Source organism: Phyllobates terribilis, unplaced genomic scaffold (assembly GCF_046119375.1).
Source record: "Phyllobates terribilis strain yellow unplaced genomic scaffold, ASM4611937v1 Scaffold_10__3_contigs__length_209671492, whole genome shotgun sequence".
In the NCBI taxonomy this organism is placed as follows: domain Eukaryota; kingdom Metazoa; phylum Chordata; class Amphibia; order Anura; family Dendrobatidae; genus Phyllobates; species Phyllobates terribilis.
In genome coordinates, this window is record NW_027362770.1 from 198,077,144 (window position 1) to 198,090,302 (window position 13,159).

A 13,159-nucleotide genomic window follows, 5' to 3' on the forward strand; every position below is an offset into this window, starting at 1 on the left:
ACGGCTCAGCAGACAGTATCATACAGGAGAGGATTAGATACACGGCTCAGCAGACAGTATCACACAGGATAGGATTAGATACACGGCTCCGCAGTCAGTATCACACAGGAGAGGATTAGATACACGGCTCAGCAGACAGTATCACACAGGATAGGATTAGATACACGGCTCAGCAGACAGTATCACACAGGAGAGGATTAGATACACGGCTCAGCAGACAGTATCACACAGGATAGGATTAGATACACGGCTCAGCAGTCAGTATCACACAGGAGACGATTAGATACACTGCTCAGCAGACAGTATCACACAGGATAGGATTAGATACACGGCTCGGCAGACGGTATCACACAGGATAGGATTAGATACACGGCTCAGCAGAAAGTATCACACAGGAGAGGATTAGATACACAGCTCAGCAGACAGTATCACAGAGGAGAGGATTAGATACACGGCTCAGCAGTCAATATCACACAGGAGAGGATTAGATACACAGCTCAGCAGACAGTATCACACAGGAGAGGATTAGATACACGGCTCAGCAGACAGTATCACACAGGATAGGATTAGATACACAGCTCAGCAGACAGTATCACACAGGAGAGGATTAGATACACGGCTCAGCAGACAGTATCACACAGGATAGGATTAGATACACGGCTCAGCAGACAGTATCACACAGGAGAGGATTAGATACACGGCTCAGCAGACAGTATCACACAGGATAGGATTAGATACACGGCTCAGCTGACAGTATCACACAGGAGAGGATTAGATACACGGCTCAGCAGACAGTATCACACAGGAGAGGATTAGATACACGGCTCAGCAGACAGTATCACACAGGAGAGGATTAGATACACGGCTCAGCAGTCAATATCACACAGGAGAGGATTAGATACACGGCTCAGCAGACAGTATCACACAGGATAGGATTAGATACACGGCTCAGCAGACAGTATCACACAGGATAGGATTAGATACACGGCTCAGCAGACAGTATCACACAGGATAGGATTAGATACACGGCTCAGCAGACAGTATCACACAGGATAGGATTAGATACACGGCTCAGCAGACAGTATCACACAGGAGAGGATTAGATACACGGCTCAGCAGACAGTATCACACAGGAGAGGATTAGATACAAGGCTCAGCAGACAGTATCATACAGGAGAGGATTAGATACACGGCTCAGCAGACAGTATCACACAGGATAGGATTAGATACACAGCTCAGCAGACCGTATCACACAGGATAGGATTAGATACACGGCTCAGCAGACAGTATCACACAGGATAGGATTAGATACACGGCTCAGCAGACAGTATCACACAGGAGAGGATTAGATACACGGCTCAGCAGACAGTATCACACAGGATAGGATTAGATACACGGCTCAGCTGACAGTATCACACAGGAGAGGATTAGATACACGGCTCAGCAGACAGTATCACACAGGAGAGGATTAGATACACGGCTCAGCAGACAGTATCACACAGGAGAGGATTAGATACACGGCTCAGCAGACAGTATCACACAGGAGAGGATTAGATACACGGCTCAGCAGACAGTATCACACAGGAGAGGATTAGATACAAGGCTCAGCAGACAGTATCATACAGGAGAGGATTAGATACACGGCTCAGCAGACAGTATCACACAGGATAGGATTAGATACACAGCTCAGCAGACCGTATCACACAGGATAGGATTAGATACACGGCTCAGCAGACAGTATCACTCAGGATAGGATTAGATACAGGGCTCAGCAGACAGTATCACATAGGAGAGGATTAGATACACGGCTCAGCAGACAGTATCACACAGGAGAGGATTAGATACACGGCTCAGCAGACAGTATCACACAGGAGAGGATTAGATACACGGCTCAGCAGACAGTATCACACAGGATAGGATTAGATACACGGCTCAGCAGACAGTATCACACAGGAGAGGATTAGATACACAGCTCAGCAGACAGTTTCACACAGGATAGGATTAGATACACGGCTCAGCAGACAGTATCACACAGGAGAGGATTAGATACACGGCTCAGCAGACAGTATCACACAGGAGAGGATTAGATACACGGCTCAGCAGACAGTATCACACAGGAGAGGATTAGATACACGGCTCAGCAGTCAGTATCACACTGGATAGGATTAGATACACGGCTCAGCAGACAGTATCACACAGGAGAGGATTAGATACAGGGCTCAGCAGACAGTATCACACAGGATAGGATTAGATACACGGCTCAGCAGTCAGTATCACACTGGATAGGATTAGATACACGGCTCAGCAGACAGTATCACACAGGAGAGGATTAGATACAGGGCTCAGCAGACAGTATCACACAGGATAGGATTAGATACACAGCTCAGCAGACAGTATCACACAGGAGAGTATTAGATACACGGCTCAGCAGACAGTATCACACAGGAGAGGATTAGATACACGGCTCAGCAGACAGTATCACACAGGAGAGGATTAGATACACGGCTCAGCAGACAGTATCACACAGGAGAGGATTAGATACACGGCTCAGCAGACAGTATCACACAGGAGAGGATTAGATACACGGCTCAGCAGACAGTATCACACAGGAGAGGATTAGATACACGGCTCAGCAGACGGTATCACACAGGAGAGGATTAGATACACGGCTCAGCAGACAGTATCACACAGGATAGGATTAGATACACGGCTCAGCAGACAGTATCACACAGGAGAGGATTAGATACACAGCTCATCAGACAGTATCACACATGAGAGGATTAGATACAAGGCTCAGCAGTCAGTATCACACAGGAGAGGATTAGATACACAGCTCAGCAGACAGTATCACACAGGAGAGGATTAGATACATGGCTCAGCAGACAGTATCACACAGGAGAGGATTAGATACAAGGCTCAGCAGACAGTATTACACAGGAGAGGATTAGATACACGGCTCAGCAGACAGTATCACACAGGAGAGGATTAGATACACGGCTCAGCAGACAGTATCACACAGGAGAGGATTAGATACACGGCTCAGCAGACAGTATCACACAGGAGAGGATTAGATACACGGCTCAGCAGACAGTATCACACAGGAGAGGATTAGATACACGGCTCAGCAGACAGTAACACACAGGAGAGGATTAGATACACGGCTCAGCAGACAGTATCACACAGGAGAGGATTAGATACACGGCTCAGCAGACAGTATCACACAGGAGAGGATTAGATACAGGGCTCAGCAGACAGTATCACACAGGATAGGATTAGATACACGGCTCAGCAGACAGCATCACACAGGATAGGATTAGATACACGGCTCAGCAGACAGTATCACACAGGAGAGGATTAGATACACAGCTCATCAGACAGTATCACACATGAGAGGATTAGATACAAGGCTCAGCAGTCAGTATCACACAGGAGAGGATTAGATACACAGCTCAGCAGACAGTATCACACAGGAGAGGATTAGATACACGGCTCAGCAGACAGTATTACACAGGAGAGGATTAGATACACGGCTCAGCAGACAGTATCACACAGGAGAGGATTAGATACACGGCTCAGCAGACAGTATCACACAGGAGAGGATTAGATACACGGCTCAGCAGACAGTATCACACAGGAGAGGATTAGATACACGGCTCAGCAGACAGTATCACACAGGAGAGGATTAGATACACGGCTCAGCAGACAGTATCACACAGGAGAGGATTAGATACACGGCTCAGCAGACAGTATCACACAGGAGAGGATTAGATACACGGCTCAGCAGACAGTATCACACAGGAGAGGATTAGATACACGGCTCAGCAGACAGTATCACACAGGATAGGATTAGATACACGGCTCAGCAGACAGTATCACACAGGAGAGGATTAGATACACGGCTCAGCAGACAGTATCACACAGGAGAGGATTAGATACACGGCTCAGCAGACAGTATCACACAGGAGAGGATTAGATACACGGCTCAGCAGACAGTATCACACAGGAGAGGATTAGATACACGGCTCAGCAGACAGTAACACACAGGAGAGGATTAGATACACGGCTCAGCAGACAGTATCACACAGGATGGGATTAGATACACTGCACAGCAGACAGTATCACACAGGAGAGGATTAGATACAGGGCTCAGCAGACAGTATCACACAGGAGAGGATTAGATACAGGGCTCAGCAGACAGTATCACATAGGATACGATTAGATACACGGCTCAGCAGACAGTATCACACAGGAGAGGATTAGATACACGGCTCAGCAGACAGTATCACACAGGAGAGGATTAGATACACAGCTCAGCAGACAGTATCACACAGGAGAGGATTAGATACACGGCTCAGCAGACAGTATCACACAGGAGAGGATTAGATACACGGCTCAGCAGACAGTATCACACAGGAGAGGATTAGATACACAGCTCAGCAGATAGTATCACACAGGAGAGGATTAGATACACGGCTCAGCAGACAGTATCACACAGGAGAGGATTAGATACACGGCTCAGCAGACAGTATCACACAGGAGAGGATTAGATACACGGCTCAGCAGACAGTATCACACAGGAGAGGATTAGATACACGGCTCAGCAGACAGTATCACACAGGAGAGGATTAGATACACGGCTCAGCAGACAGTATCACACAGGAGAGGATTAGATACACGGCTCAGCAGACAGTATCACACAGGAGAGGATTAGATACACGGCTCAGCAGACAGTATCACACAGGATAGGATTAGATACACGGCTCAGCAGACAGTATCACACAGGAGAGGATTAGATACACGGCTCAGCAGACAGTATCACACAGGAGAGGATTAGATACACGGCTCAGCAGACAGTATCACACAGGACAGGATTAGATACACGGCTCTGCAGACAGTATCACACAGGAGAGGATTAGATACACGGCTCAGCAGGCAGTATCACACAGGAGAGGATTAGATACACGGCTCAGCAGACAGTATCACACAGGATAGGATTAGATACACGGCTCAGCAGACAGTATCACACAGGAGAGGATTAGATACACAGCTCAGCAGACAATATCACACAGGAGAGGATTAGATACACGGCTCAGCAGACAGTATCACACAGGAGAGGATTAGATACACGGCTCAGCAGACAGTATCACACAGGATAGGATTAGATACACGGCTCAGCAGACAGTATCACACAGGATAGGATTAGATACACAGCTCAGCAGACAGTATCACACAGGATAGGATTAGATACACGGCTCAGCAGACAGTATCACACAGGAGAGGATTAGATACACGGCTCAGCAGACAGTATCACACAGGATAGGATTAGATACACGGCTCAGCAGACAGTATCACACAGGATAGGATTAGATACACGGCTCAGCAGACAGTATCACACAGGATAGGATTAGATACACGGCTCAGCAGACAGTATCACACAGGATAGGATTAGATACACGGCTCAGCAGACAGTATCACACAGGAGAGGATTAGATACACGGCTCAGCAGACAGTATCACACAGGATAGGATTAGATACACGGCTCAGCAGACAGTATCACACAGGATAGGATTAGATACAGGGCTCAGCAGACAGTATCACATAGGACAGGATTAGATACACGGCTCAGCAGACAGTATCACACAGGAGAGGATTAGATACACGGCTCAGCAGACAGTATCACACAGGAGAGGATTAGATACACGGCTCAGCAGACAGTATCACACAGGAGAGGATTAGATACACGGCTCAGCAGACAGTATCACATAGGATAGGATTAGATACACGGCTCAGCAGACAGTATCACACAGGAGAGGATTAGATACACGGCTCAGCAGACAGTATCACACAGGAGAGGATTAGATACACGGCTCAGCAGACAGTATCACACAGGATAGGATTAGATACACGGTTCAGCAGACAGTATCACAGAGGAGAGGATTAGATACACGGCTCAGCAGACAGTATTACACAGGATAGGATTAGATACACGGCTCAGCAGACCGTATCACACAGGATAGGATTAGATACACGACTCAGCAGACAGTATCACACAGGATAGGATTAGATACACGGCTCAGCAGACAGTATCACACAGGAGAGGATTAGATACACGGCTCAGCAGACAGTATCACACAGGATAGGATTAGATACACGGCTCAGCAGACCGTATCACACAGGATAGGATTAGATACACGACTCAGCAGACAGTATCACACAGGATAGGATTAGATACAGGGCTCAGCAGACAGTATCACACAGGATAGGATTAGATACACGGCTCAGCAGACAGTATCACACAGGATAGGATTAGATACACGGCTCAGCAGACAGTATCACACAGGAGAGGATTAGATACACGGCTCAGCAGACAGTATCACACAGGAGAGGATTAGATACACGGATCAGCAGACAGTATCACACAGGGGAGGATTAGATACACGGCTCAGCAGACAGTATCACACACGAGAGGATTAGATACACGGCTCAGCAGACAGTATCACACAGGAGAGGATTAGATACACGGCTCAGCAGACAGTATCACACAGGAGAGGATTAGATACACGGCTCAGCAGACAGTATCACACAGGAGAGGATTAGATACACGGCTCAGCAGACAGTATCACACAGGAGAGGATTAGATACACGGCTCAGCAGACAGTATCACACAGGATAGGATTAGATACACGGCTCAGCAGACAGTATCACACAGGATAGGATTAGATACAGGGCTCAGCAGACAGTATCACATAGGATAGGATTAGATACACGGCTCAGCAGACAGTATCACACAGGAGAGGATTAGATACACGGCTCAGCAGACAGTATCACACAGGATATGATTAGATACAGGGCTCAGCAGACAGTATCACATAGGATAGGATTAGATACACGGCTCAGCAGACAGTATCACACAGGAGAGGATTAGATACACGGCTCAGCAGACAGTATCACACAGGAGAGGATTAGATACACGGCTCAGCAGACAGTATCACACAGGAGCGGATTAGATACACGGCTCAGCAGACAGTATCACACAGGAAAGGATTAGATACACGGCTCAGCAGACAGTATCACACAGGATAGGATTAGATACACGGCTCAGCAGACAGTATCACACAGGAGAGGATTAGATACACGGCTCAGCAGACAGTATCACACAGGAGAGGATTAGATACACGGCTCAGCAGACAGTATCACACAGGAGAGGATTAGATACACGGCTCAGCAGACAGTATCACACAGGAGAGGATTAGATACACGGCTCAGCAGACAGTATCACACAGGAGAGGATTAGATACACGGCTCAGCAGACAGTATCACACAGGAGAGGATTAGATACACGGCTCAGCAGACAGTATCACACAGGAGAGGATTAGATACACGGCTCAGCAGACAGTATCACACAGGAGAGGATTAGATACATGGCTCAGCAGACAGTATCACACAGGAGAGGATTAGATACATGGCTCAGCAGACAGTATCACACAGGAGAGAATTAGATACACGGCTCAGCAGACAGTATCACACAGGATAGGATTAGATACACGGCTCAGCAGACAGTATCACACAGGAGAGGATTAGATACGCGGCTCAGCAGACAGTATCACACAGGAGAGGATTAGATACACAGCTCAGCAGACAGTATCACACAGGAGAGGATTAGATACTCGGCTCAGCAGACAGTATCACACAGGAGAGGATCAGATACACAGCTCAGCAGACAGTATCACACAGGAGAGGATTAGATACACGGCTCAGCAGACAGTATCACACAGGAGAGGATTAGATACACGGCTCAGCAGACAGTATCACACAGGAGAGGATTAGATACACGGCTCAGCAGACAGTATCACACAGGAGAGGATTAGATACACGGCTCAGCAGACAGTATCACACAGGAGAGGATTAGATACACGGCTCAGCAGACAGTATCACACAGGGGAGGATTAGATACACGGCTCAGCAGACAGTATCACACAGGAGAGAATTAGATACACGGCTCAGCAGACAGTATCACACAGGAGAGGATTAGATACACGGCTCAGCAGACAGTATCACACAGGAGAGGATTAGATACACGGCTCAGCAGACAGTATCACACAGGGGAGGATTAGATACACGGCTCAGCAGACAGTATCACACAGGAGAGGATTAGATACACGGCTCAGCAGACAGTATCACACAGGAGAGGATTAGATACACGGCTCAGCAGACAGTATCACACAGGAGAGGATTAGATACACGGCTCAGCAGACAGTATCACACAGGGGAGGATTAGATACACGGCTCAGCAGACAGTATCACACAGGAGAGGATTAGATACACGGCTCAGCAGACAGTATCACACAGGAGAGGATTAGATACACGGCTCAGCAGACAGTATCACACAGGAGAGGATTAGATACACGGCTCAGCAGACAGTATCACACAGGAGAGGATTAGATACACGGCTCAGCAGACAGTATCACACAGGAGAGGATTAGATACACGGCTCAGCAGACAGTATCACACAGGGGAGGATTAGATACACGGCTCAGCAGACAGTATCACAAAGGAGAGGATTAGATACTCGGCTCAGTAGACAGTATCACACAGGAGAGGATTAGATACACGGCTCAGCAGACAGTATCACACAGGAGAGGATTAGATACACGGCTCAGCAGACAGTATCACACAGGAGAGGATTAGATACACGGCTCAGCAGACAATATCACACAGGAGAGGATTAGATACACGGCTCAGCAGACCGTATCACACAGGAGAGGATTAGATACACGGCTCAGCAGACATTATCACACAGGATAGGATTAGATACACGGCTCAGCAGACAATATCACACAGGAGAGGATTAGATACACGGCTCAGCAGACAGTATCACACAGGAGAGGATTAGATACACGGCTCAGCAGACAGTATCACACAGGATAGGATTAGATACACGGCTCAGCAGACAGTATCACACAGGAGAGGATTAGATACACAGCTCAGCAGACAGTATCACACAGGAGAGGATTAGATACACGGCTCAGCAGACAGTATCACACAGGATAGGATTAGATACAGGCTCAGCAGACAGTATCACACAGGAGAGGATTAGATACACAGCTCAGCAGACAGTATCACACAGGAGAGGATTAGATACACAGCTCAGCAGACAGTATCACACAGGATAGGATTAGATACACAGCTCAGCAGACAGTATCACACAGGATAGGATTAGATACACAGCTCAGCAGACATTATCACACAGGATAGGATTAGATACACGGCTCAGCAGACAATATCACACAGGATAGGATCAGATACACGGCTCAGCAGACAATATCACACAGGAGAGGATTAGATACACGGCTCAGCAGACAATATCACACAGGAGAGGATTAGATACACAGCTCAGCAGACAGTATCACACAGGAGAGGATTAGATACACAGCTCAGCAGACAGTATCACACAGGATAGGATTAGATACACAGCTCAGCAGACAGTATCACACAGGAGAGGATTAGATACACGGCTCAGCAGACAGTATCACACAGGAGAGGATTAGATACACGGCTCAGCAGACAGTATCACACAGGAGAGGATTAGATACACGGCTCAGCAGACAGTATCACACAGGATAGGATTAGATACACGGCTCAGCAGACAGTATCACACAGGAGAGGATTAGATACACGGCTCAGCAGACAGTATCACACAGGAGAGGATTAGATACACGGCTCAGCAGACAGTATCACACAGGACAGGATTAGATACACGGCTCAGCAGACAATATCACACAGGAGAGGATTAGATACATGGCTCAGCAGACAGTATCACACAGGAGAGGATTAGATACACGGCTCAGCAGACAGTATCACATAGGAGAGGATTAGATACACGGCTCAGCAGACAGTATCACACAGGATAGGATTAGATACACGGCTCAGCAGACAGTATCACACAGGAGAGGATTAGATACACGGCTCAGCAGACAGTATCACACAGGATAGGATTAGATACACGGCTCAGCAGACAGTATCACACAGGATAGGATTAGATACACGGCTCAGCAGACAGTATCACACAGGAGAGGATTAGATACACGGCTCAACAGACAGTATCACACAGGAGAGGATTAGATACACGGCTCAGCAGACAGTATCACACAGGAGAGGATTAGATACACGGTTCAGCAGACAGTATCACACAGGAGAGGATTAGATACACGGCTCAGCAGACAGTATCACACAGGAGAGGATTAGATACACGGCTCAGCAGACAGTATCACACAGGATAGGATTAGATACACGGCTCAGCAGACAGTATCACACAGGATAGGATTAGATACACGGCTCAGCAGACAGTATCACACAGGAGAGGATTAGATACACGGCTCAGCAGACAGTATCACACAGGATAGGATTAGATACACGGCTCAGCAGACAGTATCACACAGGAGAGGATTAGATACACGGCTCAGCAGACAGTATCACACAGGATAGGATTAGATACACGGCTCAGCAGACAGTATCACACAGGAGAGGATTAGATACACGGCTCAGCAGACAGTATCACACAGAAGAGGATTAGATACACGGCTCAGCAGACAGTATCACACAGGATAGGATTAGATACACGGCTCAGCAGACAGTATCACACAGGAGAGGATTAGATACACGGCTCAGCAGACAGTATCACACAGGATAGGATTAGATACACGGCTCAGCAGACAGTATCACACAGGATAGGATTAGATACACGGCTCAGCAGACAGTATCACACAGGAGAGGATTAGATACACTGCTCAGCAGACAGTATCACACAGGAGAGGATTAGATACACGGCTCAGCAGACAGTATCACACAGGATAGGATTAGATACACAGCTCAGCAGACCGTATCACACAGGAGAGGATTAGATACACGGCTCAGCAGATAGTATCACACAGGATAGGAGTAGATACACGGCTCAGCAGACAGTATCACAAAGGATAGGATTAGATACACGGCTCAGCAGACAGTATCACACAGGATAGGATTAGATACACGGCTCAGCAGACAGTATCACACAGGAGAGGATTAGATACACGGCTCAGCAGACAGTATCACACAGGATAGGATTAGATACACGGCTCAGCAGACAGTATCACACAGGAGAGGATTAGATACACTGCTCAGCAGACAGTATCACACTGGAGAGGATTAGATACACGGCTCAGCAGACAGTATCACACAGGAGAGGATTAGATACACGGCTCAGCAGACAGTATCACACAGGATAGGATTAAATACACAGCTCAGCAGACAGTATCACACAGGAGAGGATTAGATACACGGCTCAGCAGACAGTATCACACAGGAGAGGATTAGATACACAGCTCAGCAGTCAGTATCACACAGGATAGGATTAGATACACTGCTCAGCAGACAGTATCACACAGAAGAGGATTAGATACACGGCTCAGCAGACAGTATCACACAGGATAGGATTAGATACACAGCTCAGCAGTCAGTATCACACAGGATAGGATTAGATACACTGCTCAGCAGACAGTATCACACAGAAGAGGATTAGATACACGGCTCAGCAGACAGTATCACACAGGAGAGGATTAGATACACGGCTCAGCAGACAGTATCACACAGGATAGGAGTAGATACTCAGCTCAGCAGACAGTATCACACAGGATAGGATTAGATACACGGCTCAGCAGACAGTATCACACAGAAGAGGATTAGATACACGGCTCAGCAGACAGTATCACACAGGAGAGGATTAGATACACAGCTCAGCAGACAGTATCACACAGGAGAGGATTAGATACACGGCTCAGCAGACAGTATCACACAGGATAGGATTAGATACACAGCTCAGCAGACCGTATCACACAGGAGATGATTAGATACACGGCTCAGCAGACAGTATCACACAGGATAGGATTAGATACACGGCTCAGCAGACAGTATCACACAGGAGAGGATTAGATACACGGCTCAGCAGACAGTATCACACAGGAGAGGATTAGATACACGGCTCAGCAGACCGTATCACACAGGATAGGATTAGATACACGGCTCAGCAGACCGTATCACACAGGATAGGATTAGATACACGGCTCAGCAGACCGTATCACACAGGAGAGGATTAGATACACGGCTCAGCAGATAGTATCACACAGGATAGGATTAGATACACGGCTCAGCAGACAGTATCACACAGGATAGGATTAGATACACGGCTCAGCAGACCGTATCACACAGGATAGGATTAGATACACGGCTCAGCAGACAGTATCACACAGGATAGGATTAGATACACGGCTCAGCAGACCGTATCACACAGGATAGGATTAGATACACGGCTCAGCAGACCGTATCACACAGGAGAGGATTAGATACACGGCTCAGCAGATAGTATCACACAGGATAGGATTAGATACACGGCTCAGCAGACAGTATCACACAGGATAGGATTAGATACACGGCTCAGCAGACAGAATCACACAGGATAGGATTAGATACACGGCTCAGCAGACAGTATCACACAGGAGAGGATTAGATACACGGCTCAGCAGACAGTATCACACAGGAGAGGATTAGATACACGGCTCAGCAGACAGTATCACACAGGAGAGGATTAGATACACTGCTCAGCAGACAGTATCACACAGGATAGGATTAGATACACGGCTCAGCAGACAGTATCACACAGGATAGGATTAGATACACGGCTCAGCAGACAGTATCACACAGGAGAGGATTAGATACACGGCTCAGCAGACAGTATCACACAGGATAGGATTAGATACACGGCTCAGCAGACAGTATCACACAGGAGAGGATTAGATACACGGCTCAGCAGACAGTATCACACAGGATAGGATTAGATACACGGCTCAGCAGACAGTATCACACAGGAGAGGATTAGATACACGGCTCAGCAGACAGTATCACACAGGAGAGGATTAGATACACTGTTCAGCAGACAGTATCACACAGGAGAGGATTAGATACACGGCTCAGCAGACAGTATCACACAGGAGAGGATTAGATACACGGCTCAGCAGACAGTATCACACAGGAGAGGATTAGATACACGACTCAGCAGACAGTATCACACAGGATAGGATTAGATACACAGCTCAGCAGACCGTATCACACAGGATAGGATTAGATA